Raw genomic sequence first — 24,295 nt, forward strand, 5'->3', positions numbered from 1 at the left:
CTCTTCTAGTGTCAATTGTACAGGGGGGGGGGGGTGAATTTTTTTACAACTCACTCGTTTCAATGGTATTTTGACTTAAAATTACGCCTAATTATGGGCGTTGCCGCTTTGAGTGACAGACAGTTGACGTATCACAACGTGAGTTTCCTGCTTCCACGATTGCCCGCCCCCCTAAACCCCGCTCGTGCTCCCCCTTTTTGTCCATATTTGGAGTTTTGGCGGACATGACGCTGCCAACATGGCGGCGGTCATCAACGTCCTGGAACCTCCCACCGAGCTCTTCAGAAACAAACGGGTGACGTCACGGAAGCTCTGTCCATAGTTTTTACTGTCAATGGTCTGCACACACAGGAAGTTCATCCTTAATGATTGCTCTCTGTTTCAGTCAACCTGTCCGCACAGAATTAGTCTCTGAAACAACATGTAGAGCCCGGATAGCTCAGTCGGTAGAGCATCAGACTTTTAATCTGAGGGTCCAGGGTTCAAGTCCCTGTTCGGGCAGAAAGTTTGGTGTGTAGCAGCAAGTAGGAGGCTTGAGAAGGAGGTGGAAGTGCACACATTCATTCAAAATGGCTACCTTAAATAGCTGCTGCCTCTCCTTCTCCCTCCATTTTACACTTACCCCACCATACACCTCACACCAAATGCAATACATATGTACCCTCCCCCCCTGCACCTATTTCCTGAGTGGACTGGTCCGGAACTATAAATGCCTGCTTGTTACAAGAGGGACTCTTTTGACTGTCACCCCTGGCAACAACAAAAGGTAAGAGCTCACACACCATCACACATTAGCGCTTAAACATTCAAGTCACATTAACCAACCCACAATCCGATCATTGTATAGTTAATTCAGCATCTGGTTCTTGTGTCCTACAGATAATACCTACAGCTAGTGATGGGTTTTCAAGGCTTTGTTGAAGCTTCGGCACCTGATTCAAGAAAAAGGTTCATTACTCGAGGCTTCATTGACACAGTGCTGGAGTCGGACATCTAGTGGTGAATAAAATGAATTGCGGTGTGTGTTATTGGTTCATGGATTGTTTGGGATTTGGATCTCCATGCACATGCACACTAGTGTAGTCTCATTCGACCACACTACATGGTTGAATGGTTTCAGGCTGACACAATAAAACACATTAAACTTTCAGTTTCACTGCACGAAGTTGTTATACAAAGTGACATTTGAAGTCAGGGTGTCCGCGGGGTCTTAAAAAGTATTAAAAGTTGATAAATCAACTGTGGGAAAATGAAGGCCCTTAAAAAGTATTGAAAAGTCTTAATCCCCATTTCATGAAGTTTTATTGTGATTCAAGCTTTGACTCCAGAAAGTTCCTTGAATATTTATTTTCCTCTTTGCAATGTCACCCGATGGGGAAAAAATATCTGAGTTTGTGCCGGTGCGACCAGCTGTTAGAGGGAAATACATTCTCTGTGACTCTCCCTGTGTCCAACAACAGACACACGTCAGGCTCATATCATGGTCTGAACCAATCAGAGACGGTGAAGGGCTGTTGACCTGTTGTTTCTGTTGACAGCAGGACAATGATGCTGAGGCAGAGCGCGCTCTGGGCTGAGGCCTTAGCTCGGCCATGGTGCCTTCAGGGAACATCGGACGTGTGGTCAGTTAAACTTAACATGCGCTATCTATCGTATTGACGTGACTGGCTGCAAAACACTGACACCAGGCAAAGTTGTAGACAGTTACGCATCAAAAGGGAGAATATTAATAATTTGTGGAAGCGATAAGACGCTAAACACATCATGCAGGCCTCCTGGCGGACCCTGTAAGGAACTATCGGCTGGCTGTCACTCTCTTCCTGCTCTGTGCACCAGAGAAGTAATAAGCGTCAGTGCTGAGTTACAGCAAGAATAAATACATAACATCATCAAACATGGCAATTACTGCAGGTTAGATTTGCTAAAACCAACAAGGGCAGCGATGCTACACAGCCAGTTAGCACTGAATCTTTATTATGACTCTTCAGTGCATTTCCTCTGGTGTTTACAGAGCGGTCTGTGCTCCCTACAGATATTCAGCTACCTCACATCACCAGACACCTACCTGCTCTACTTTAGTTCTCATGAAGTATGAAAAGTCCGGTCCAAACGGATCTTGTTCTTATTTCTGCCACCTCAGGAACACGAACAGATTTCTCTGTCCTCGTGGAGTCTTTCAGGCTTCTGTCACGTCACTCCGCCTCCTTCATCTTGTCTGCGTTCACTCGAAGCCACGAGTGAAGCTGAGTATAACTTAACTACCCCCCCCCCAAATTATTTGTAATTATTTTTTTGGATATTAAATAATAACCCACGGCCCTGCTGTATTAATGTATTACATATTATACTAATGTGGATTTTTTTTGTACAGTTCTGATGACTGTGGAACAGGGTAACCACTCTGCAGTAATTCTTCTCACAATCAATGCAGTTAACACGTCATGTGTAACCAGTTCTAACAGTATAAAAGTGAATTACAGTATAATAATGATGAAATCTGGACCAGAACCAGAAGAAACCAAATCGACAGGAGCCACTGTGCTGAGCAGCAATAATGAGGCAGACACAAGAGGAACAGTTGAGCAGCCACTCTTATATTATTACAAATGACAAGATCATTTGTCTGGTTTGTACAAAAATATCAAATAACTCAAAGAGTTAGGAAAAGAAAAAGAAATAGTGTGCACACTATAAAAATGACAGATTTCCCGTTGGGGCCCTTAAACCAAAATCAAAATGGTCTCAGGTATATGGGTTGTAGAGTTACGGCAGTTCACCTTGTTCCAAGGGTGCTTGTTCTGTGATGTAAGTGTGAATGGGTGTGTATACGTGGATATCTACTCGGTGCTGGAATCTCTTCAGGGGACTTGGCTCGCCATCGGTTTCAGCACAGATGTTGGTCCTGGACAACATCCGTCCTCAAAAAAACCCTGACCTACAGACCAGGTCAGAAAATGACATTCAACACCATGAATTCTCAGATGCATCATTCAGGACATCAAATGTCAGAAACATAAGTCTTTCCATGTAACTCTGACATTAATCTTAATCTCTATTCAAATCTCAAATCTAACTTTCAGTTGTACAACATTCAGTACATCTAAGTATATCATTTCTGAGAACTTGGCATTAAAGTGCTCAAACATTCACTACTGTTCATGTGAGCAGTGTTTCAATAATAACCATTAACATTCAAAATATGATTTATCATGACTATGAACTATGAAAACAATGTGCCAATAACAGAACATTACTCATCCTGAGTTCAGGTTTAGAGGTAGTATAAAAGTGTGCTTCACACTCTATACATCGGACTTCAGACACTGCTCACAGTCCTGCCACCTGCAGAAGTTCTCGGATGACTCTGCCATTGTGGGCTGTACCAGCAGAGGTCGGGAGGCGGAGTATATGAGTGTGGTGGACAGCTTTGTGGAGTGGTGCGGACAGAACCACCTGCAGCTGAATGTCACAAAGACAAGAGAGCTGGTGGTGGACTTCAGGAAGCACCAGACACTCCCAAACCCGGTCAGCATCAAGGGTACCAACGTGGACATTGTGGACAGCTACAAATACCTGGGTGTCCACATTGACCACAAACTGGACTGGTCCACAAACGCAGAGGCAATATACAGGAAGGGACAGAGTCGCCTGTATCTACTGGGGAGACTCAGGTCCTTTAACGTCTGCCAGACCATGCTGCAGATGTTTTACCACTCGGTGGTCTCCAGCGTCATCTTCTACGCTGTAGTGTGCTGGGGCAGCAGGATGAAGACGGCCGACACCAACAGACTCAACAAGCTCATTAGGAAGGCTGGCTCGGTGCTGGGAGTGGAGCTGGAGTCTGTGGTGGAGGTGACGGAGAGGAGGATACTGCGGAAACTCCTCAGTATTCGTAACAACACGTCTCACCCAATGCAAGACACACTGCTGTCCTACAGGAGCACATTCAGCAGTAGACTGAGACTACTGAGGAGCAGCACAGAACGCCACAGGAGGTCCTTCCTGCCAGTGGCCATCAGACTGTATAACCCCTCCCCTTTCTGTAGGGAGAAGCTAGATAATCATGTCAGGCATCACTGTCATTCCCTCCACTTGTCTATATTTATGTTTACTTAGCACCTTACATCTCCATATTTGTATCCATGTATCATATATTGTGCTCATACTGCGTACTGTACTCTTATTTTGGATTATAGTGACACTTATACTTATACTCTGTACTTAACTGCATGTAATGCAACTTGATACCTCTGGCACAAGAATTTCCTTCGGGATTAATAAAGTTTTATCTTATCTTATCTTAATTTACTCTGACACTTTAGGCCTGTTCGTGAAAGAGAAATGCACTAAAAATGACCCTCTAGTTACTTTAGAAACTCAGCTGAGCAGCATAACTTGCATGGTGCAAAAACATCATACATTTATTAAAACACATAAAAATACTCTTTGCCCTTTAAGTTGGTATTAGAAAACCAAACACTCCTCTATCAATATACATACATACATCAGCATGAACTGATAACCACACTGTAAATATGTTCAAACCATTGCGCTACTACTCACTTCAGTTCACCTATCACACTAATATCAGCCCTGCTTTCTTTAACACAAAACAAAGGAATAAATAGCACCTAACATGCAGCAGCTAAAACGGCTCGTTTCTCACCGTTGTTCTATATCAAACGAAGCACGACGCTGTCGGACTTCATAGCAGCCTTCCAGATGAAAGGTAAGCGGTTCGCCTGTTAATATGGCCGACGACGGTAAGCACAGACACGTGTGTTTCTTTCCAGTGGAAAACTCACTTGTCTTACCGACGTAACTGCTCTCCTTCGTTCCGTAACATGACTCCGGACCTTCAGTGAAATGTGCTCCACTCTTTCTTTTCCTTTTTGCAGGTAACCTCCAGGGTTTTTGTCCCGGTTTTCTGTCTCTTTGCTAGCACACAGCCGCCCTCGTTTCTCTGGCTGAGATGGGAAAGAATGGAGGAACTAACGCCCGCCCTTCATCTCCGTGGCGACGCGTTGAACGTGACCTGCGTGCCCTCTGATTGACTGCTGAAGCTGCGTATCCTCACGTGAGACTACGTGAACTATGTGGTGCGTTCAATTGCAATGGGAAAACTAAAAATCAGCTGATTGAACAAATAAAATACAGAAAATTAACAGTCTGTCTTTTCTTTTAGTGAACTCAGTTAACTACTATTTTATTAATAACAGGTCTTTTTATACCTGGCTACACACTTCTCTCCAGACTCCATTGTGGTTCAGCTCTAGTCTGGTCTTTCCAAGTGTTTATCACAGCATCAACATCATCGTAGAAATGGCATCCAGACTGGATGATTCCACAGCTACCATTCACATCCTGTGTCAGTGTTCAGTGTTCTCTTTGTGTCAATATGGTGCTTTTAGAAAGCTCAGACTTGCACAGCTTCCAACGTACACATTATGGACTTTCCACCAGACAGTGACTATGAGTGACAGACCAACAAAGGAATCGGCAGCTCAAACTCTTCCTGTCTGTCTCTGTAGTGGCGATTTTACCAGCCTTCAGCCACTCGGTTGGGTGCAGGGGATGTTGTTTTCCTAGGCGCTGTTATTTCCAAAATGAATCGTTTGATGCATCATAATCTTTGGGTGAATGACTACAAAACAAAAAAAAACTTGTCAGTGGTAAAAACCGTACGACCTCCCAGCTCCCATACCTGTCTGATCTGCCCACCTGAATCACCTGTGTTAATTTAAGCCTTACCCACCAACCCTAACCTGCCATCTAGCGACAAACAAAGGCAATTACACCTTGACTTCATGGCTCCTACAGTCTCTGATTGGACAAACACTTTCACTTTGGGCTGTCTGCTCGGGCAGTTTAAAGCAGACCAACACGGCCGTTCCTTTGGAAACTTTCTTTTCTCTCTCGAAAACACTTCAGTGAAATGTGATGTCTGAGCTCACATATAACTCCTTCACTTCCTGAATCTGATATTATTTTGGTCAGTAGAGACATTTTTATTTAATTATATTATACTAATTATATAAAATTATAACCAGGATATTAGAAACTTAATTTACCTGAACAAGTGAGTTCCAAGACTGACGTGGTCATAAATTGTGACGCTGTCACACATCCCTTCATTGTAGATTTAGACTGAACACAGGAAGGTATGAGCTCCCACACAGGTCATTCTGAGGACTGATGTTCGTTTCCTGCTGAAACTGGGCAGCCACAGTCCAGCTGTTGACATATTACAACTGTCGTCTTCAGGGTCAAGTTAGAGTATCCACCCAGTTCTCTCCAGACTCCATTGTGTTTCAGCTCTAGTCTACCAGAACAACGGATGCTTATGTTTAAGGCAAAAGTTGTGACAGAAACAAGTTCTCCTTCAAAGACTGAGGAGTAAAGTTCATGACAGTCAGCACTTCTATGACCTTGTTCGAGTTTTGCAGCGTGTTTTCGCGTGTGCTCTGAACGCGTGGGTTCAAATCCCTTCCTCGTCGTGCTGTGTTTTAAGTTCAACAGTGAAAACTATGGACAGAGACAAAGAGGGGGAGCACTAGTGGAGTTTAGGGGGGCGGGCGATCGTGGAAAGAGGAAACTCGTGCTGTGATATGGCAACCATCTGTCACTCAAAACGAGTGAGTTGTAATAAAAATTCATCCCCCCTACAATTGACACTAGAAGAGAACCTATCATTTAAGACCAGAATGTTTTTTTGTACCAGGCTGTAAACATGTTCATTTCTGCTGTGAAGTTGGACATTTTAACATGGGAGTCTGTGGGTAATAACACACGTGAATTACAAGTTTTGACACGTGTGGTAAACATTCCAACTTAAGACTAGTGGTTAAGACCTTCAAAACTCAGTGTGTAACATTGTTGGAAAAAACAGTTTGCTTTGGCATGTTTGTAGAGAAGATTGAAGCAAGGCGTCTGGACTTGTAGAGTTTTCTCTAAGAGGTTTCTCTGCTCATCCAAGCAGCTTCATCAGTTCTAACTGTTGGTGGGAAACATGGTTTATATGTTGTTTACAGACCTATGTGGGTGGGTCTGGGTAAAACTCACAAACAATAGCACTAAATGTTTCCATAGTTACCTGTGATGTTCTGGCTAACGACTATGAAACTGCCGGAGGGGGACTGGTTGACAGCCCTTTGTTCTTACTGTGAGTATGTGCAAACTTCCTGGGAATGGATGGAATCACTGCATTGTATGTGGTAGAAAGATGGTGTCTGAGGCCACCACCTCTGTTAAGGGAAGGTTTTTCCAGCTTAACATAGATGCTTCCTTAACTCCTCTTTCATACCACCTTTCCTCCCTGTCTAAAATGTGAACATTGTTGTCCTCAAAGGAGTGTCCTTTGTCTTTGAGGTGGAGGTGAACAGCTGAGTCTTGTCCTGAGGAGGTGGCTCTCCTGTGCTGAGCCATTCTTCTGTGGAGTGGTTGTTTAGTTTCTCCAATGTACAGATCAGAGCATTCCTCACTGCACTGGACTGCATATATCACATTGCTGTGTTTCTCCCTGGGAGTTTTATCCTTTGGCTGTACCAGTTTCTGTCTCAGGATTGTCCTCCAGTGGAGACTGCAACCTTAACACAGTGCCTTGGACGAAAAGCACTTGCAGAATGAAAGGCAGCATTCCAGAATGAAATTCAAAATTCCGGAATGAAAGGCAGAAATCCAGAATAAGTGGCAGCATTCCAGGATATAGACATCAGTATTCCGGAATGATAGGCAGAATTCCCGAATAACACTCTGTATAGTGGAACAGAAGTCAGCAAGACATCATTCTGGAATGAAAAGCATCCCAGAATGGAAGAAAGCATTCCCAAATGAAAGGCAGAAATCTAGAATGAGAGCATCCTGGAATAGACATCCATCCACCCACTCCATAATGATAGGAAGGATTCCGGAATGGTAGACAAAATTCTGGGATTAAACCCCTAACCCGACAGTGGCCTGTGATGTCATGGAAGCGTGTGTTCCAAAATGGAAGGCAACATTCCAGGACAAAAGTCAGCATAACAGAATGAAAAGCAGATTTGCGGAATGAAAGACACCATTCCAGAATGAAAAGCATTCCCTAATGAACGTCAAAATTTTGCAATGAAATGCAGAAGTCCAGAATAAGCGGTAGCATTCCAGTATAGACATCAGTATTCCGGAATGATAGGCAGAATTCCAGAATAACAGTCAAGTTAGTCAATAGGGCCGGTTAGCTCAATCCCCATACGGCCAATCTGTGTTTTCATTGTTGAAGCGTGGACATGCCTGTTTCACTTACTGTGTGCTGGTTGGTACATTGGACTCAAGGATTGGTTTTTGAAGACACTCCTCCAAGTGGTGTCTTCAGTTCTGCTACTATTCTGGTTGGGAATCTGAGTTATATGTGTTTAGGATCTCTGTGGGTGGATCTTGAAGGAACTCAGACTTTTAATCTGAGGGCCCAGGGTTCAAGTCCCTGTTCAACACTATATATTCCTAACCAGAAATCTTTGTACATATCTTTACCAATGTCAAACTAAGAAGAACATGTGCTTTGTGTTGTTCTTGCACTGACTGAAACATGAAAAAAAAGAGGTCACATGTGGCTCGTTGGTCTAGGGGTATGATTCTCGCTTTGGGTGCGAGAGGTCCTGGGTTCAATTCCCAGACGAGCCCTCATCTTTCAACTTCAGTAGATTGAAGGTCTGTCTTATGTTTACATGTATAGCAATTGTCTTTAACCCAAACAAGTTCATATTCCAACTTAGACCCTGTAAACAGCAGTCTGCTCAAACTCCTAGAAGCAATCTACAAATGATATTGTTTATTCAAGAGAAGAAGTCTTTGCACTGAGGACTAACGTCAGAATGCAGCACAAGGTCCAGGGAGAGCTGAGGAAGAAGTACAGGGGCTGTAAGGCAGGAGTGAAAGTAGAGGCTGCACGTAGACATTTTAAGCCAGCGATCCCCTCGGCAATAATAAGGAATGTCAACTCACTACCGAATAAGATGGATGAGCTGTTTGCGCTGAACAATCAACAGAGTTACTGTGAGTGCAGCTTATACATCTTCACAGAGACGTGGCTCACTGATATGAAACCGGATGCTAACGTGGATCTACCAGGCTTTACTGCTGTGAGAGCCGACAGAGACACGAACGCTTGTGGGAAGAGCAGAGGTGGGGGGCTCATCACTTACGTGAATGAAGGTTGGTGTTGCCCAGGACATGTCTCAGTGAAAAAGGTACTGTGTTGTCAGGACTTGGAACTGTTAGCCTGCGGCCATATTACTTGCCGAGGGAACTAAGTCATGTGATCGTGCTCTGTGTTTACGCCCCACCGAGCGTGGACGCATCAGCTGCCTATGAGAAGATACACACAGTAACAGCAAGACTGCAGACAAAGCACCCCGAGGCGTTTATGGTCCTGGTTCACCTGCAGCCACAGTACACCCCCTGGTCAAAAGGATGTCTAAAACCACACGTTCAATCAGGAAGTGGTCAGCTGAGGCAGAGGATGGTCTGAGGGACTGCTTTGACACCACTGACTGGGATGTAATGCTAAAAACACATGTTGAGGACATAGGGGAGCAGACTCACTGCACTCAAAAAACTGATTCAAGCCCCTCTTAGAGGTGAAACATTATTTTGTTTGTCTTATGAAAATGTTATTAATTCCAACAATACCCAAATATGTTTAGCAGATGTAACATAAATATATATTTGCTTTGACTCCCGTGGCCCTCTCAAACCGAATGAGTTCAACTAGCAGAGCAAGAGCATGCGCAGGAGATCAGCCTCTGTCCTACCCGCCATCTGCCTGTGCTTGAAACTACTGTTGGTAAGTTTTCTGTCTTCTATTCAATAAGTTTATTATCTTTATGTGAAACAATGTGCATGCCTTAAGATAAATGGACCTTGAGCTTAAGAAGAAGTGTCAGTCATTGTTCACATGGGGGTAGACAGGCTACAAGCAGCTAAGATTAGTTAGCATTTGTTGTAGCTAATGTCTATGGTCGTGTCATATAGCTGTCAGAGGTAAGTGGTGAACACGGTTAGTACTTGGAGTTTTCTACACAGGCACGTTGAATTCATCCTTAATACACTGAGAGCGCAGCTCGCCGCCAGCTAACGCAATCCAAAAGTGCTTTGCTTTACTTTTGTAGTGTAGCTGGCAGGCTAACGTTAGCCCAGAGCTAACGCTGTGTGCTGGCCTAAGCAGCACTTGTATGCAGGGGTACAGCCAGTGCTTAAGTGTAGTTAATGTGAAACAATACAGTCGTGATTTATTGAAGTGAAGCAGTCGGCATATTTTCGCGATATATTTTATTTTTATATATTTTTTGTCTGCTGGTGGGTGCCTGCTCCCCTGTGCATCAGGCTGGAACTGCGCCGTACGACACAGAGCAGGGGAGACCTGTAAACGTGCTGAAATGACTTTGTTTAGTAAAAGGAAAAGGTATAAATGTGTTCTATAGTAAGGGACCATTAAATGACTTCTGTTGTGATCTGGCGCTATAGATAAAAATAAAATAAAAAAGAACTCATTGGATGAACTCAGTTAAATTGTGGGAGACTTTTCCATCCAATAAATATGGGTAGCCCCAACTCAATGTGATGTATTTGAGTTGGACCAACATGATTTTTCCATGTTGGTCCAACTCAACCTAAAAAATACCTATTAAATGATATTTGATTAAAACGAGTTGAGATTTCAGATTAAAGTTTTGGGTGGACCTCAGAGGATTTTCAGATTTGAAATTTCATTGTGAAATTTGGGAGTGGCTGCTGCAGCATAACACCTTTAACATATTTATTACATGCATACCTCTAATATATAATCTCATCTTATGCTCTTAATGACTGTAGCTAATTATATACTTGGTAATCAATTACAGCATCTTGTTATTTGGTCAATGAGATCTGACTTCTTTTATTTTACAGGATGCTGTATGTGGATGTGTGCAGAGTGCAGTTTGGAACCAGGTACTTTTATGCATCTGCAGCTTATCATACACATACACCGCCTACATGCAGATGTACTTTAATACATGGATTATGCTACTACTAAATCACATTTTTACTTGTCCATGGTAATTAATGAATGTAAAATGAAAACTCACATTTCTTTATAGCTATTCAAGTCTGTGTGAGAGTAACTACAACTAACAATACTGTTTGTACTACTACTGTTTTCCAGGTGAATGATGACTTCTTGCAGATCACCAGAAAGCCGCTGCATTGAAGTTCATGGCCCAGCTGAACCACTTCTCAAAGAAGCTTCTGTAAGTTTCCCAGAACAAAGGAGGAACTTCAATATTAATGAAAGATTCACATGTTTATGTGATGCTCAGGATTGCATGTAACCTGAGTGTTGTGTGTTTGTGTTTTTTAACCCTATAGGAGGGCAGCTTACACGTTCTGAAGACAGGAGCCCAGCGATGTGGGGGTTTCATCCAACTTAATTTGGTATATTGAAATGCAAAGGTTTATGTCCTGGAGGAATGTTATGCACCTTACTGTTTCTATTTCTGCTGCATTTAAATAAAAGGACCTCAACCAGGTGTCATGTTTTTCTTAAGGGGTGGTAGGTTAATATAAAGGTAATTTTATAATAATAATTTTATTATATCTTTAGGTTGGACAAACACAAATAACTTTAATTACTAATAAACTAATGTACTTTATTTTAGCTCTATTTGACACAAATAAGTTGAACTAACTCAATCAAATTATATTTAATTGATATGTTTAGGTTGAGTTGGACCAACATGAAAAAATCATGTTGGTCCAACTCAAATACATTATATTGCATTAACGTACTTGTTTAAACAAATGAGTGATATTTAATCACAATAAATATACAGCAACAGTGATTAATGTGATTAAAATTTTAATCATGTGACGGCACTAGTTCAAACGTTTGCGTTCAAAGAACAGATGACCTACCAGTGGATGTCATGGTCATGGTTTTCTGCAGAAAGTCTTGTTCGTTTTCTAACATGGCAACCTTCTCCTTTAGAGTTTTCTGTCAACAGGCTCTTGTTCTGACTTTTGCAACCCTCACCTCTCATTAAAGTTGGTTTCCAATGATGTGTGTCTGGGTGCGTACACACTGCCCATAGTTACTGACGGAGCCACTGCGTCACACCCCAGCTGATACATGACCGCACCAGGTGACTGCTGCTATGACCTATGTTGGTTGTCAGCGTTCCTTCCATTCCATTACAGCAGCATGAAAACAAGGTCCTGAGCAGCATAACAATAGATAAAGTAGAAATAAAGACAATGTACAGATCAACCATAAGATATGCAGATATACAGATGAGAAATGTACAGAGATGTATTATGTCCTGTTATGATATCATGAAAAACTCTGAGTATTACACTGTAGGTGAGGATGTTATTGCACTAAGAGAAAAAACACTGTACTGTTTCCCCATCAGTGTCACTGGGTGTAAACATGGTGATAAAGTACAGAGGTTAGAGTACAGATGGACTGATGTTATACAGTCTGACCCCTGTCTGGACAAAAGTCTGTGGCTGAAGGAGCCACCCAAGGTCCCCACTGTCTCATGTTTTTATATTTAACTTATTTTCACAGCACTTCATTAGTTTGTCATAATCAGCCACCATGTACAGGTGCATCTCCAAAAATGAGAATATTGTGGAAAAGGTCAATATTATAAACTAATGATGTCACACTGTGATCAGATGATGAACTCAAAACACCTGCAAAGCAGACACAATCATGGGGAAGACTGCTGACTGGACAGATGTTGAATAAATAAAAAATAGTCAGCATGGTTATCCTCAGGAGCAATAATGGGAATATGACTCCCATCCATCACCCCTGCACACTGAGGGAACCTTGGGCACCAGTACAGCACCTCCCTGTGGATTAATCTGTACATTACAGGTAAGTGTCCCTGATCAGATGGCGGGTTACTGTCCCTAGCTGTCCTGAGGGTAAGCCAGTTCATCATCAGATTAGGGTCACTTCTACAATGGTGGTCCGTCAAATTGGCATGCTAACTGACATGCTAACATTTATTGGCTTGCAGCATGTTCCACCAACTGCACACAAGTGAGTTACCTTGGCTGGGCGCTCTTCTGCCTCAGGAGATGATTCCCTGGCCCTCTTCAGTCCAGAGGTGGATGGGGAGTCATCTCTGTCTTTTAGTTCGCACAAATACCTCCCTGAGGGACTTTGCCCGGCCGAGGTTTTTGTGTAAGGCGTAAAAACGCTCCTGTGTATCAATGTTATGACACATGAAGGAGGACACTGCCTCCTTCATGGTCGGATTGTTGTCCTCAAAGTTCTGTGGAAAAAAGACAAGCACAAGGCAACATCAGTATGGATCATAGGGCATTCAGGGAAACTGGGAGGGTATCTGAAACTTACGTAGGTAGCCACAGCACTGCGGATATCCAGAAGGGTGGGCCGTCCCTCCAGGCCCATTTCGGCCTGGAGGGACAATATTTTGTCATGTTTTTTGCTTCCCCCCTCCCGAGGGAGTTCAAAAACAACGAGTTTGTGGCAACCGCCCGGCCACGGAGCCTCAGCCAGCGCCTGAACCACTGAATTTCGTCAGGCTCCAGAAAAACCTGGGCCTGGCCGAATTTACGGCATGTTTTGTGGTCCAGGACCTGCAAGAAGAGCAGACACACAAAGACAGACCATTAGTTCTTTCTGAGGCTTTAAACTCATGGTAAATTCTTTTGCGGGCATCTTGAACTTACACTGACGAGGTAGCCCGTACTATCATCCCCCACTGCCCTTTCCACCTCCCTGACCCGGCCGAGCTGACCCGCATATGGGTGAGGACCCCGGTCCTGTGCACTTAGATGCAGGTCAGGAAGGCGGCCATGTACCCAAAGAACCGGTATCTTGTCACCGGATCTTTGGGTGCGGCCTTCTCCACGTTGTCTGTGAAAAGAAGAGAGAGAGAGATGCATTAGTAAGGCTAACTTTCAGTTCATACGATTAGACTGATGAAGTATGTGTAGTATGTGAAGCTGGGATTGTGTGTGTGGAGTCTAGCATTACCCAGCAGTGAGGGAATCCTGTCTCTGGCCAGGTGGATGCAGGTCCCGAGCGCCTCCCGGCTCACCAGCTGCTGTTGTTTCCGAGCCTTCACGGCAATCTGGTGCCCCAGGATCGTCCTGTTCAGGTCCCTGTACATTTTTTTGAGGTACCTGAACAGGACGACCACATCCTGTGCCTTGAGCCGGCTGTGCTGCGGAGGGGTGTCTCGCAAGTACTCCACAAAGCCAGTGGCCTGGCCGATGTAGAGTGCCACGGTCACTGGCGACATGCCCATCCTGGCCTGCTCCTTCTCCTTGAATTCCCCATCATGAATCTCAGGCACCACCACCTCGACCTCTGCCGGCACCGCCACACCCTCATTAGATGAGATGATTTTGGCCGCCAGCTCCCGGCAGTTGGTGCAGGCCGTCCCTGCCTCATCCTCCCTGGCCTGCAAGTCCAGCTCTGATACTATGGGCGGCCACGGTGCCGAGAGCTTCAAATCAAATCAAATTAAATTAATCAACTTTATTTATCCCGGGGGAAGTAGGGGGGGGGGGGGGGTATTATACATGGCAGAATAGGCATGAAAAAAAATGTGCAGTTACTCGTGGTCTGCGGTTGTGAGGCCGGTTGGATGTACTGCCATATTCTCTGAAACGCCTTTGGAGACGGCTTATGGTGGAGAAATGAACATTCAATGCACGAGCAACAGATCTGGTTGACATTCCTGCTGTCAGCATGCCAATTGCACGCTCCCTCAATGCCTGTGGCATCTGTGGCATTTTGCTGTGAGACAAAACTGCACATTTCAGGGTGGCCTTTTATTGTGGGCAGTTTGAGGTACACCTGTGCACTAATCATGATGTCAGATCAGCATCTTGATGTGGCACACCTGTGAGGTGGGATGGATTATCTCAGCAAAGCAGAAGTGCTCACTATCACACATTATCACAGATTTGTGAACAATGTTTGAGAGGAATGGTAATATTGTGTATCTGGAATGAAGTTTAGATCTTCAAGTCCATCTCATGAAACATGGGAGCAAAAACAAAAGTGTTGCGTTTATATTTTTGTTGAGTGTATTATCATCATTAACATAGCTCATATGTCTGCTTCTACTTGATGCCTGTTGACATCAGACAAATACTGGGAGAAAGGCTGCAATCTGAAATTAATGCAGCAATGCAGGTGGCCTAGATTGAATCCTTTGACTTTTTCTGTGGTTTCCTTTGTTTACAGTCGTGCAAGTCATGTGACTTTACTTATGCAACATGTATGATAATGTTCTGTCTCCTCTCATTTCCAGACGTGCAGCCAAAAACATGTGCAGTGATGATATGTGACGGTATCATCATGGTCTTAGAGAGAAGAGCTGAGTGTTCTGATCTGTGGATGCTTGTGTCTCTTCTCCCCTGTAGTTTCCTGCTTGTTGCTCCGTCACACGCCCTCTGCTGGTGAGCCGCGTCATTACACACAACCGCTCATGTAATGAGGTGAATTTATAACTTTTGACTTTATGTGGAGGAGGGATTGATATTGGAATGAGGAGGCTGCAACCTGCGATGGCACCACTAGATGTCAGCTTTTCACAGCATTGGTGGTTCAGTGGTAGAATTCTCGCCTGCCACGCGGGAGGCCCGGGTTCGATTCCTGGCCAATGACCCTTTTAACTGAGGAACATGTGACGGGACATATATTCACCTTCACATCTATGCTGTTGTTCAGCATGTTGTTTTTATATGTGTTAACAGACCTATCTGACTTCTGTTAACATCACTGTGACACACACACAGAGGCACTACACTTCACAGACGAGCTTCAGTGGTACAGTGCACATCACATTTGAAACAAGAGCACTTACCATCACTGGTAGTGAAGGTGTCACAGGAAGAATTACTGAGATGTTTTACCTTTAGAGCCTTTTTATAGAACACACTCATTTGATTTAAATTAAGAATGTTTGTTGGTGCAGTAGCCAGCATGAGCACTGTAGATGTCTTTATTTAAAGAAGAAAAAGAAAAAAGACCATGTTTCACCTCTTTCTGAGCCTCGTTAGTGCAGTAGGCAGCGAGTCAGTCTCATCATCTGAAGATTGTGACTTCAACCCTCACAAGGGCACTAACGACTGGCTAATGACAATGAAACTGCCGGAGGGGGACTGGTTGACAGCCCTTTGTTCTTGCTGTGAGTATGTGCAATCTTCCTGGGGATGGATGGAATCACTGCATCACTGCAACAGGGTCTTGAACCCTGGACCCTCAGATTTGAGTCTGATGCTTCCAATACTTCACTAGTACACTTCATGTAGAGCAGTGAGTCCTGATTGACTTGCGATTGACCCTTTATACAAGGGGGATTAGCTCAAATGGTAGAGCGCTCCAGCCTGCTTTTTTAGAGGGAGGGTGTAGCTGGATGGATGAGGATGGATGGATGATGTAGTGGACTCCCACCCAGCAGATCAAGTCCCAGAGGTTACAGCATCATTTATTAGCTGAGTTTCCCCTCAGGGAAGCTGCTGTTTACAAGCTGTTTAAAGTATTCTTCCCAACACTGTTAGTAACATACGACACCAGCAGATGGAAAAAACAGGCATTCACCTGGCAGTCCCCAAACACAGTGGAAATGAAATATGAAGGAGACAGACAAAGTAATACACTGCAATGGAACTGAGAGGAGGAACTACAGCTGAGTGAGCATACGATATAGAAGCTAGGGTACCGTTTCACCACAAACCAATGTATATGTTCTGGGCAACAGCATTTATAAAATATGCCTATTTCATGTGCATCAGATGGCATGGAGCTCCTTCACTCTGTTGGCTGTTGGTTTCTTGCTTCTCTCTTTAAACAGCTTGTAAACAGCAGCTTCCCTGTGGGGAAACTCAGGTAATAAGTGATGCTGCATCAGCTCTCACCTGTTTACAGCTCTGTCCCTTCATCCCTTCCTAGCAGACTTCACTCACATTCAATCTCTAACGATGGGCCGTCGTTACTAGTACTAACTAGTCCTGCACATGGCCCAGACACACTTTCTGGTTGTTAACTGTATAGTATATTTAAATAATTAGTTTCATGTTTACTTAATATTTTGAAGTGTAAAAATGTTTCACCAAAGACGTTGAGTAGAGCCTGCTTATTGTTTTTAGAGTGTATATCAGTTCACTGTGCAGCATAGTGCTCATGAAAAGTGAGCTGCTGACACATGGAGTTTAGGGAAAACATTGAAATGCATTTTCACACAGGTTGGTTTGGTCCACTGACCAGTGGACACAGCACACTCTGCTGTAAACACCCCAGATGGGACTCGAACCCACAATCCCTGGCTTAGGAGGCCAGTGCCTTATCCATTAGGCCACTGGGGCTGATATGATCTGTATCCACTGCACATTTTTCCATCCATGAGATCGCACGTTTCTCTCTCGTCAACGATCCTGAACTGCTCGACTTCTTCTACATAATAGCTGTCAAGGAAACAATAGCTTAGCATTATACAGTGAGATGGTGTGGATGTGTTGTGTTATGTTTTTTTGTCATTGTTAAAAATGACTCTAATTTGTATCACATATTTTGTGTGAAACCATATACCTGCCATTGCCAAGAGTCAAGGATGCAGATATGAAGGAGAGCATCAAGTTCTCTCACTATCAGATCATCAATGGGAACCTTGTCCCCCATAAACTTTAAAAAAAAAAATCACAAGTACAATAACAATGTCATATATAAATATTTTTTAATTTCACTGCATCAAATTGTTTTTAAAATAACTTCAGACGTAATTAGACATTGAACATTTTTTTTTTCTTCTTTTGAAATATTTTTTAACATTTTAAGGCAATTACTGCAGATGACATCATGACGCATTTTGCAGACATGGGCCCCACATTTGGCACAGTGTGCCCCACATTTGGCACAGTGGCTCCACACACGTCTGCGCTGGAAGCACAAAGTGCACTGCTTGCGGCTTTTAGATGGCCCTGGCCCTTCTTTTTCTTCCTCTTCTTCTTCTTCTTTTCCTTCTTCCTTCTTCCTGAAGGACCAGGTTTTCTGGCTGTTCCATGCAGGATCGACAGCCACAAAGAGTACAAAAGCATTGAAGCAAGACATGTCCAGCATGTGATATAAAATGCACGTTGGCCCTCTCGGTGTCTTGCGCCGGCACGAGTATGTACCACACATCTGAAAAAGAAATGCTCAGATGGTTTGAATACATTTACACACAACCTTCTTATTATGAAAAAGAGTCTGAAATCTTCCAATAATATGTAAAATATGGAATACAATTGAATAAATAGTATGGCTATATCAGACAATCACAATAATACATAATAATACTACATACAAATGTATTTACTTAACATGTACATAAGTAAATAACTTGGGTAATAATTGATATGTTGCTTACCTGGTCCAGGTGGTCCACAGCTCCTTTGGCTTTGCTGTAGTCCAGGATGATCTGGGGCTTTAAATTACCAGACTCCTGGAATACTGGCTCCCCGTGTTTTGTACTGAGGAGGACCACTTTTTTGGGACGTCTTGGCTGCAAAAATGACCCTCCCTGTTGTTTCATCCCAGAGGCTCTTCATGGACTCGTGTCTGGACCAGTACACGCCGCCCAGGATCAGCAGCCCCAGGAATTCACACAGCTCCTCAAGATCCGCATCTCTCCATTGTGGCACTGAATGTCTTCAATGCTTTTGCTTTTGAAAGGTCCACAGCTGCGTGGTAGCGCTGCAGTGTCTCTCTGAGTCTTTCTTTGTGTCTTTGCTTCTTTTTAACGTCCCGGGCAGGAGCAGGTGAGTGATCGCAGTTCCGCCGACGTCACAGGTTGAGGAAAAAAAGGGCAATCGGGCAGTTCAACACAAATTTTAGAATTCAAACTTAAATGTTTCTAATCCATCACCAGAACACTGAGGATCTATTCATCTATTGGACATTGGTAGTAGGCATACTTCTGAATTGCGTGGGAGCTGTCCTGCTGTACCGAAATGTTTGGAAAAGCCGCTGCTGGCAAATTGGCACTACCACTAAGCATGGACACAAAACAAGACACTGGGCTCATGGGACCTCGGATCTCAGAATTACATCAGAAGATGGACCGGATGGAAGGGCTGATCTGCAACATTTCAGCCCGCTCCGGAGAGGGCTGGAAGCGGGTGGATAACATCGGAAGACAGTCTGTGCTCCTATCTGACTCCTGTGCAACTGCTATCTCCCGTCAAGGACAACTGGTGAACTGCCTGTAAACATCTTGGCGGTCTCAGTCATACTATCGCACACACTTCTCATGGAACTGACGCACATACATTCCCCTCCCTACCCCTCCCTTCCTTCTCGTCTGCCTCCGTATCTGTTGTTTTCTCCCCCCATCCTCTGTTTCCATGAAAAAATTCCACGTTACCACGTGTACTGTAATCAAGGGTCAATGTCATTATGTGATTATATTGTTTGTATGTACCGCAATCTGCAAATTTATTTTTGAGAGCCAAAAGGGTGCCTTGAATGGTCGCCCTGGTGCTTTCAGTGCACTCTTGCACTAGACACCACAATAGCTTTAATTTGCACATACAAATACTACTGTTTACTGCTTACTTTTGCACTTCAGCCACTTTACAGTCTGTTTACATTGTTCATGGACATTTGGATAGTCATAACATTTATGACTTGATAACCTGTACATACTTAATATTTTATATTTTATTTGTATCTATTCTCTATTCTATTTTACTGTGTCTTATATTTCAAGCTGCTCTCTTAGAGACAAATGAAAAATTTTCTGAATCTGAATCTGAATCTGAACAATATGTGAGAGACCAGAACTGTGGGTCTTCAGAAACAACACTGACGGCTGTGTGTTGCAGAAGTTCTCTAACAACACTGCGATTGTTGGTTTCATCACTGACAACGACGACGCAGAGTACAGAGGACTGATGCAGAACTCTGTGGACTGGTATCAGCGAAACCACCTCCTGATCAATGCAGGACTTCCTGTGCGTTTTAGAGGATACCTCCAAGAGACTTTTTTTTCTCGTCTAGAGGTGATACGTATGTGTACCAATTTTCATGTCTGTAGGTCAAACGGGGACTCAGATCTCATTCCAGGGGGCGCTGCTGAGCCATGTGGCCACGCCCACATATGACGATTTGGGGGTTTTAAAAGGTGCACAGGGGCTGATGTCATGATAGAGTAAGAGGCAGGTAGGATGAACAAATCAAGAAACACAGCAGCTTTCTCTATGGTGGCGAGGGTCAACTTCATGACGTTGCCCCGCCCACACGGTGTAACATGCATTTATGCTTGCATTTCAGAATCAGAATCAGAAATACTTTATTGATCCCAGGGGGAAATTGCTTTCATTCCAGGTGCTCCATGTATACTCAAAAACCAGGTTAGAAATATAAAAAAGGTAAAGTAGTAAGCGTAAAATAAAAATAAAACCTAATAAATTCTAAACATTAATAAACATTCAGTTTAAATCCAGGCTCTCGCACGTTTCGTGCTCGGGCCCTAATAAAGTAAAATAAAATCTTAATCACAGCTTCCTTAATACGAGCTGAACTTCATAGCTATAGCTTCATAGCTGTAGTTTCAGCAGCCAGTTTAATACCGTTCATGTCTATATTTGATATAACAGACACGATGACCATCCTTTAATGCTTTTGTTGCTTTATTACTTGAACTTTTGTCGCTGAGCTCCGATGCTTTTTGATGAAGCATTTTAGCAACAGACTGTTGCACTGTGTCCGTCTTTATTGTGATGACAGCTCCTATTTCTTCACACTTTAGATGTTCCTAAAAGTAGAGTGTGCATCACACACTGTACAGTATTTATCAAGTATTATTGTTCCTCCAGTGCACCATTTCTTCTGTATAATTATTATTAGCAGTTATTACTGAAGATCGATGCCCCTACAAATATTCAAACTTACTGTAAATTCAGTTGTAGGCTGATTCATCACTGTCATTTCTCCATTGTTGTTGATGGATAACCAACTTTAGATATTTTTAATGAACAATAAATGCCCTGAAGCTCTGAAGTGCTAAGTATTGTTTTTACACTGCACACCTGGTTTGGATCTTACAATGGTAACCTAAACATCACAGGAACTATACAAGAACAACCTCATGGAGGCTTCAGTGGTGTTTGTAATAAAACACTATCCTTCTTTTTTCACAAACAGTACAATACAGCACATGTGACTCCACAATGAGCAAAGCAGAGACCGCAGACCACGTAACATGGCGTTACTATGCTGGAAAAAACGTGTCTGCCTGTGAGCTTCTGTTATGTACTGTAGCATCCTAACTTCCATCCTTACAAACCACCTGTCCTCTGTTTAAAATGTGGACATTATTGTCCTCAAAAGACTGACTGTCCTTTCTCTTTGAGGTGAAGATGGACTGCTGAGTGTTGTCCTGTGGATGTGTCTTTTCTGTCCTGTGCTCTTTACCTGTGGGGTGGCTGTGGGTTTTTATTCACTAATAACATATCAGTTCTAGAATGATGTGTGTGTGTTTGATGTGATTCGATGTGTGTGTTTATCTGGTTTTAGGGGTCAGTGTGTGTTCATCCACACGCGGCCGCCTGTGTGTGTTGATGTAAATGTGTGTGTCCTGTCAGCCATGATCATGCTGAGACAGAATAATGCTGGAAAAAGCTCCCAGCTGTTAGACCTGAAGGTAAAGCTGCATGCTGTTGTGGTTTCTCTGAGTGTAGGATCACCACAAGATAGGCGTTGGGCTCGTAAACCAAAGATCATGGGTTCAATTCCCATTCATGCCTTCAAAGACACTAGAAGAGAACCTATCATCTGAGACCAGAATGTTTTTTTGTACCAGGCTGTAAACATGTTCATTCCTGCTGTGAAGTCGGACATTTTAACATGGGGGTCTATGGGAAATGACTCGCTTTTGGAGCCAGCCCCCAGTGGTTGCGGCATGAATTACAAGTTTTGACACTTCCGCATGGGCTTCAAGTTTGAACCCCGAAGGTTGCCGTCTGACAACACCACACAAAACAAAGACATGTTAAACTGTGTGATCGTTGGCTGGAAGCACTGCTTCATGAACCTGTGTTTACTGTTCATTAAGCTTAGAGAAGTTTCAGGAGTATGTTTGAGGAGTAAACTGATTCAAGTCCTCACAACAAGTGTATTTCACTGCACAAACACACACTCAGCTGATGTGTCCCAGGAAATGTCTTTTTGTCTGACGTATTAGAAGATTCTAGATTCTAGATTCAACAACTAGACAATTAACCCCTGCTGAGACCCCCACAGGGTTTCTGTGGCTGTATCTCCCTCATTCTTCATCCTATGTGGATGAAACCTTACAGTCATGCTGATCATTTGACTCTGCACAGATTGATATGCTGAAATGCTACAGACACTGCGCCACCTACTGGCCAAAGGACCTGTCTTTTGTTCAGGGGCCTTAAACAATTTCCCTCTGGGATTACCAAAGTACCTAAAATAAAAAAAAATGTAAAAAAATTTCCCAGAATGCGTAATTTAATCCAAGTCTTCAAAATGGTGGAACAAACATTTCACACATTTCATTTCAGATCCTTTATTGTTCTGGAAAGAAAACCAAAACAAAGTCCTGACGTCCCATTACAAATATCATGGCAGCTGTTCATCCCTCTCCTGACGGTTCTCTTCCACCTCCAGCTTGTCCACACTTTCCGAGCTTTCCGAGCACATGTGACACGCGTGGTAGATAGGTCGCTAATTCCAGACAGCTATAGCGCACAGTAGTCTTTTATTCATTTACATTTCAGTTTCAGCTGCTGACACATGAAGATCAGAGGGCACACATGGCTCGTTGGTCTAGGGGTATGATTCTCGCTTAGGGTGCGAGAGGTCCCGGGTTCAAATCCCGGACGAGCCCTGATGTGTAACTTTATTTCATTGGAGACAACTCCTTGTTGTTGACTCTTTTCAGTTCCTCTCTAACTACCACACAGCTTTACAAAGCTAACAAAGTTCTGTTCAGACTCATCCCAATCCAGAGCAGTTGTTCCACAGTAACACCTGCAGGAGGACGTCATCACCCAGTATGTGACCTGCACTGTGAGCTGTAAGGTCTTATACAGACAGGTGTGTGTCTGTCCTCATCAAGTCCAATCAGTATCATCAAAGACAGCTGGACTCAGATGAAGGTGTAGAACCATCTGAAGGACGATCAGAAGAAATGGACGCACCTGAGTTCAATATATGAGAGTCACAGTGTTACGGCCCCCGGGCCGTTTGTATGATTTGTGGATTGTATGTGTGAACCTAATGAATGGACACTGAACAGGCTGAGCTGGAGCTGCATGGATTGGGGGACTGAAGACCTGACGCTGCGTGATTGGGTTGCTCCTCAACCAATCACCAGGCTGCACTTCAGGAAGCCCATTGAAAAGGCGACGGAAACGACACACCGACGGGAAAAGACTTGGAGCCCTGTTTGGCATGAGTTCTCTCCCCCTCTCTCTCTCTGGCATAGCTTATTCGATTGCTTGCTTGTTGTGTGGAACAGTAAGAACTGGTTAATTGAGTTCGCCTCATTTGTACGTTCATTTGCAACTTGTTTTGTGGAAACCGCTTCTGTGTGAATCCTTTTGGTACGCGGTCCCTTTTTGTTCCGGTAGTAAGAAAGTCTTAGTATGTAATTCCAACCTCGTGGTTGTGATTTTTCGTTCTGGTACTATTTGTGTTAGTTTATCCGTATAAAAAAGTGTTGCATTGTATTTATTTTACCTTCCACCGGCCGATTATTTAGTGGCCTGTTTTATTCCACCTGTTACCGTAATCAGGTGTGTTCTTTTGTTTGTTCTTTTGTTTGATTTACCTTATACGGCTTTGACAGGGTTCCTGTCCACTTTTCGTTTCCTTTTGTATTGTAAATTATTGTAATGTGTTAAATTCTTGGTTATTATAATCACTTGCTGAATAATCAGTAAACAACTTTAAACCAATCTCTTTGTCCTGATTGGTCAATGTTCTCAACCCTCTCTCCCCTAGCGGAGGGTTGTAACAAATGGGGGCTCGTCCTTTTTGGATCACATGAATTACCTGGTTGTTTTCTGATTAAACAGTGGTGTGATTATTAGTTGAGTGAGTGCAGTTGCTTCCGCTTGTGTGTGCAAACTAGAATGGCGTCAGAGGAAATTGCTCATTTCCTTAGCGCTCCTTCTGTAGAGCAATTGGAAACATTTAAGAAGGAGAACTTGATCAAAATTGCTGCAGTTCTTAATATCACGCACCCTAAACAAATAATAAAGCGTGATATAAAAGGTTTGA

At 43.4% G+C, this 24,295-nt stretch overlaps 4 non-coding genes across 4 annotated transcripts; 3 read left to right on the forward strand and 1 right to left on the reverse strand.

Annotated features, from left to right (window-relative positions):
- The first annotated feature begins 428 nt into the window (after positions 1–428).
- Positions 429–501, forward strand: trnak-uuu (transfer RNA lysine (anticodon UUU)). Its single transcript has one exon. It is a non-coding gene; the product is annotated as a tRNA-Lys (tRNA).
- Positions 502–8,586: 8,085 nt separating this feature from the next.
- On the forward strand, positions 8,587–8,658 carry trnap-ugg (transfer RNA proline (anticodon UGG)). The gene has a single exon. It is a non-coding gene; the product is annotated as a tRNA-Pro (tRNA).
- An 8,642-nt stretch (positions 8,659–17,300) lies between these two features.
- Positions 17,301–17,373, reverse strand: trnar-ccu (transfer RNA arginine (anticodon CCU)). The gene has a single exon. It is a non-coding gene; the product is annotated as a tRNA-Arg (tRNA).
- Positions 17,374–22,826: 5,453 nt separating this feature from the next.
- On the forward strand, positions 22,827–22,898 carry trnap-agg (transfer RNA proline (anticodon AGG)). Its single transcript has one exon. It is a non-coding gene; the product is annotated as a tRNA-Pro (tRNA).
- The last annotated feature ends 1,397 nt before the right edge of the window (positions 22,899–24,295 follow it).

The sequence above is a fragment of the Parambassis ranga genome, unplaced genomic scaffold (assembly GCF_900634625.1).
Source record: "Parambassis ranga unplaced genomic scaffold, fParRan2.1 scaffold_22_arrow_ctg1, whole genome shotgun sequence".
NCBI classification, from domain to species: Eukaryota; Metazoa; Chordata; class Actinopteri; family Ambassidae; genus Parambassis; species Parambassis ranga.